The following is a 5,595-nucleotide window of genomic DNA, read 5'->3' on the forward strand; positions in this document are numbered from 1 at the left end:
CCGGAGCGCCTGTAGGGACCGCAGGTGTACCCCGGAGCACCGGCAGGGGTACCGGCACTACCCCGGAGGATGAGGTAGGGGCGCCAGGCCTACCCCGGAGCGTCGGGTAGGGACACCGGGCTGACCCCGGAGGGTCAGGTAGGGTGGCCGGGCCTACCCCGGAGCGCCTGTAGGGACCGCAGGTGTACCCCGGAGCACCGGCAGGGGTACCGGCACTACCCCGGAGGATGAGGTAGGGGCGCCAGGCCTACCCCGGAGCGTCGGGTAGGGACACCGGGCTGACCCCGGAGGGTCAGGTAGGGTGGCCGGGCCTACCCCGGAGCGCCTGTAGGGACCGCAGGTGTACCCCGGAGCACCGGCAGGGGTACCGGCACTACCCCGGAGGATGAGGTAGGGGCGCCAGGCCTACCCCGGAGCGTCGGGTAGGGATACCGGGCTGACCCCGGAGGGTCAGGTAGGGTGGCCGGGCCTACCCCGGAGCGCCTGTAGGGACCGCAGGTGTACCCCGGAGCACCGGCAGGGGTACCGGCACTACCCCGGAGGATGAGGTAGGGGCGCCAGGCCTACCCCGGAGCGTCGGGTAGGGACACCGGGCTGACCCCAGAGGGTCAGGTAGGGTGGCCGGGCCTACCCCGGAGCGCCTGTAGGGACCGCAGGTGTACCCCGGAGCACCGGCAGGGGTACCGGCACTACCCCGGAGGATGAGGTAGGGGCGCCAGGCCTACCCCGGAGCGTCGGGTAGGGATACCGGGCTGACCCCGGAGGGTCAGGTAGGGTGGCCGGGCCTACCCCGGAGCGCCTGTAGGGACCGCAGGTGTACCCCGGAGCACCGGCAGGGGTACCGGCACTACCCCGGAGGATGAGGTAGGGGCGCCAGGCCTACCCCGGAGCGTCGGGTAGGGACACCGGGCTGACCCCAGAGGGTCAGGTAGGGTGGCCGGGCCTACCCCGGAGCGCCTGTAGGGACCGCAGGTGTACCCCGGAGCACCGGCAGGGGTACCGGCACTACCCCGGAGGATGAGGTAGGGGCGCCAGGCCTACCCCGGAGCGTCGGGTAGGGATACCGGGCTGACCCCGGAGGGTCAGGTAGGGTGGCCGGGCCTACCCCGGAGCGCCTGTAGGGACCGCAGGTGTACCCCGGAGCACCGGCAGGGGTACCGGCACTACCCCGGAGGATGAGGTAGGGGCGCCAGGCCTACCCCGGAGCGTCGGGTAGGGATACCGGGCTGACCCCGGAGGGTCAGGTAGGGTGGCCGGGCCTACCCCGGAGCGCCTGTAGGGACCGCAGGTGTACCCCGGAGCACCGGCAGGGGTACCGGCACTACCCCGGAGGATGAGGTAGGGGCGCCAGGCCTACCCCGGAGCGTCGGGTAGGGATACCGGGCTGACCCCGGAGGGTCAGGTAGGGTGGCCGGGCCTACCCCGGAGCGCCTGTAGGGACCGCAGGTGTACCCCGGAGCACCGGCAGGGGTACCGGCACTACCCCGGAGGATGAGGTAGGGGCGCCAGGCCTACCCCGGAGCGTCGGGTAGGGATACCGGGCTGACCCCGGAGGGTCAGGTAGGGTGGCCGGGCCTACCCCGGAGCGCCTGTAGGGACCGCAGGTGTACCCCGGAGCACCGGCAGGGGTACCGGCACTACCCCGGAGGATGAGGTAGGGGCGCCAGGCCTACCCCGGAGCGTCGGGTAGGGATACCGGGCTGACCCCGGAGGGTCAGGTAGGGTGGCCGGGCCTACCCCGGAGCGCCTGTAGGGACCGCAGGTGTACCCCGGAGCACCGGCAGGGGTACCGGCACTACCCCGGAGGATGAGGTAGGGGCGCCAGGCCTACCCCGGAGCGTCGGGTAGGGACACCGGGCTGACCCCAGAGGGTCAGGTAGGGTGGCCGGGCCTACCCCGGAGCGCCTGTAGGGACCGCAGGTGTATCCCGGAGCACCGGTAGGGGTACGGGTACTACCCCGGAGGATGAGGTAGGGGCGCCAGGCCTACCCCGGAGCGTCGGGTAGGGATACCGGGCTGACCCCGGAGGGTCAGGTAGGGTGGCCGGGCCTACCCCGGAGCGCCTGTAGGGACCGCAGGTGTACCCCGGAGCACCGGCAGGGGTACCGGCACTACCCCGGAGGATGAGGTAGGGGCGCCAGGCCTACCCCGGAGCGTCGGGTAGGGATACCGGGCTGACCCCGGAGGGTCAGGTAGGGTGGCCGGGCCTACCCCGGAGCGCCTGTAGGGACCGCAGGTGTACCCCGGAGCACCGGTAGGGGTACCGGCACTACCCCGGAGCATGAGGTAGGGGCGCCAGGCGTACCCCGGAGCGTCGGGTAGGGACACCGGGCTGACCCCGGAGGGTCAGGTAGGGTGGCCGGGCCTACCCCGGAGCGCCTGTAGGGACAGCAGGTGTATCCCGGAGCACCGGTAGGGGTACGGGTACTACCCCGGAGGATGAGGTAGGGGCGCCAGGCCTACCCCGGAGCGTCGGGTAGGGATACCGGGCTGACCCCAGAGGGTCAGGTAGGGTGGCTGGGCCTACCCCGGAGCGCCTGTAGGGACCGCAGGTGTACCCCGGAGCACCGGCAGGGGTACCGGCACTACCCCGGAGGATGAGGTAGGGGCGCCAGGCCTACCCCGGAGCGTCGGGTAGGGATACCGGGCTGACCCCGGAGGGTCAGGTAGGGTGGCCGGGCCTACCCCGGAGCGCCTGTAGGGACAGCAGGTGTACCCCGGAGCACCGGTAGGGGTACCGGTACTACCCCGGAGCATGAGGTAGGGGCGCCAGGCGTACCCCGGAGCGTCGGGTAGGGACACCGGGCTGACCCCAGAGGGTCAGGTAGGGTGGCCGGGCCTACCCCGGAGCGCCTGTAGGGACAGCAGGTGTATCCCGGAGCACCGGTAGGGGTACGGGTACTACCCCGGAGGATGAGGTAGGGGCGCCAGGCCTACCCCGGAGCGTCGGGTAGGGATACCGGGCTGACCCCGGAGGGTCAGGTAGGGTGGCCGGGCCTACCCTGGAGGGTCAGGATGGGGGGCCGGGATCCATCGCCGCGTGCCCGTAGGGACAGCAGGTAGAACTCCGGCGCATCACAAAGGGTTCCGCCACGGGCCCAGAGTACTGGTGGGGGAACGGGTTCTATCCCGGAACGTCGCCTGGGGACACCGGGCGTAAGGCGGAGGGTCGGGTAGGAAGGCTGGGTCTAAACTCGCGCGCCCGTAGGGACAGCAGTTTTTCCCCCGGCGTACCGGGCGGGGGTACCGGTACTGCCCCGGAGTACTGACGGGGGTACACGGGTACTACCCCGGGGTACCGGGCGGCGGTATACGGGTACTACCAAGGAGTACAGGACGGGGGTATACGGGTACTACGAAGGAGCACAGGTGGGGGTTACGGGTAGTACCCCGGAGTACCGGGCGGGGGCATACGGGTACTGCCCCAGAGTACCGGGCGGGGGTATGCGGGTACTGCCCCGGAGTACCGGGTGGAGGTATATGGGTACTTCCCCGGAGTACCGGGCGGGGGTATGCGGGTACTGCCCCGGAGTACCGGGCGGGGGTATACGGGTACTACCAAGGAAGGAGTACAGGTGGGGGTTACGGGTAGCACCCCGGAGTACCGGGCGGGGGTACCGGTACTGCCCCGGAGTACCGGGCGGGGGTATGCGGGTACTGCCCCGGAGTACCGGGCGGGGGTATACGGGTACAACCAAGGAAGGAGTACAGGTGGGGGTTACGGGTAGCACCCCGGAGTACTGGGCGGGGGTACCGGTACTGCCCCGGAGTACCGGGCGGGGGTATGCGGGTACTGCCCCGGAGTACCGGGCGGGGGTATACGGGTACTACCAAGGAAGGAGTACAGGTGCGGGTTACGGGTAGTACCCCGGAGTACCGGGCGGGGGTACCGGTACTGCCCCGGAGTACCGGGCGGGGGTATGCGGGTACTGCCCCGGAGTACCGGGTGGAGGTATATGGGTACTGCCCCGGAGTACTGGCGGGGGTACACGGGTACTGCCCCGGAGTACCGGGCGGGGGTATACGGGTACTACCAAGGAGTACAGGTGGGGGTTACGGGTAGTACCCCGGAGTACCGGGCGGGGGCATACGGGTACTGCCCCGGAGTACCGGGCGGGGGCATAGGGGTGCTGCCCCGGAGTACCGGGCGGGGGTATGCGGGTACTGCCCCGGAGTACCGGGTGGAGGTATATGGGTACTTCCCCGGAGTACCGGGCGGGGGTATGCGGGTACTGCCCCGGAGTACCGGGCGGAGGTATATGGGTACTTCCCCGGAGTACCGGGCGGGGGTATGCGGGTACTGCCCCGGAGTACCGGGCGGGGGTATACGGGTACTACCAAAGAGTACAGGTGGGGGTTACGGGTACTACCCCTGGCTGAAGGGTGGGGGTACTGGTACTACCCCGGAGTACCAATGAGGGTTACGGGTACTACCCCTGGCTGCCGGGTAGGGGTAATGGTACTACACCGGAGTGTCGGCATGGGACGCCAAGCTAAGTCTGGAGCATCAGGTAGGGATGCCAGGACTGCTCTGGACGGTCAGGTAAGGTGGCCAGGTCTACCCCTTGGGCCGGCAAGGGGAGGCCAGGTCTACCCCTTGGGCCGGCAAGGGGAGGCCAGGTCTACCCCTTGGGCCGGCAAGGGGCGGCCAGGTCTACCCCTTGGGCCGGCAAGGGGCGGCCAGGTCTACCCCTTGGGCCGGCAAGGGGCGGCCAGGTCTACCCCTTGGGCCGGCAAGGGGCGGCCAGGTCTACCCCTTGGGCCGGCAAGGGGAGGCCAGGTCTACCCCTTGGGCCGGCAAGGGGCGGCCAGGTCTACCCCTTGGGCCGGCAAGGGGCGGCCAGGTCTACCCCTTGGGCCGGCAAGGGGAGGCCAGGTCTACCCCTTGGGCCGGCAAGGGGAGGCCAGGTCTACCCCTTGGGCCGGCAAGGGGAGGCCAGGTCTACCCCTTGGGCCGGCAAGGGGAGGCCAGGTCTACCCCTTGGGCCGGCAAGGGGAGGCCAGGTCTACCCCTTGGGCCGGCAAGGGGAGGCCAGGTCTACCCCTTGGGCCGGCAAGGGGCGGCCAGGTCTACCCCTTGGGCCGGCAAGGGGCGGCCAGGTCTACCCCTTGGGCCGGCAAGGGGCGGCCAGGTCTACCCCTGGGCCGGCAAGGGGAGGCCAGGTCTACCCCTTGGGCCGGCAAGGGGAGGCCAGGTCTACCCCTTGGGCCGGCAAGGGGCGGCCAGGTCTACCCCTTGGGCCGGCAAGGGGAGGCCAGGTCTACCCCTTGGGCCGGCAAGGGGAGGCCAGGTCTACCCCTTGGGCCGGCAAGGGGAGGCCAGGTCTACCCCTTGGGCCGGCAAGGGGAGGCCAGGTCTACCCCTTGGGCCGGCAAGGGGCGGCCAGGTCTACCCCTTGGGCCGGCAAGGGGAGGCCAGGTCTACCCCTTGGGCCGGCAAGGGGAGGCCAGGTCTACCCCTTGGGCCGGCAAGGGGAGGCCAGGTCTACCCCTTGGGCCGGCAAGGGGCGGCCAGGTCTACCCCTTGGGCCGGCAAGGGGCGGCCAGGTCTACCCCTTGGGCCGGCAAGGGGCGGCCAGGTCTACCCCTGGGCCG

The sequence above is a fragment of the Buteo buteo genome, unplaced genomic scaffold (genome assembly GCF_964188355.1).
Source record: "Buteo buteo unplaced genomic scaffold, bButBut1.hap1.1 HAP1_SCAFFOLD_51, whole genome shotgun sequence".
In the NCBI taxonomy this organism is placed as follows: domain Eukaryota; kingdom Metazoa; phylum Chordata; class Aves; order Accipitriformes; family Accipitridae; genus Buteo; species Buteo buteo.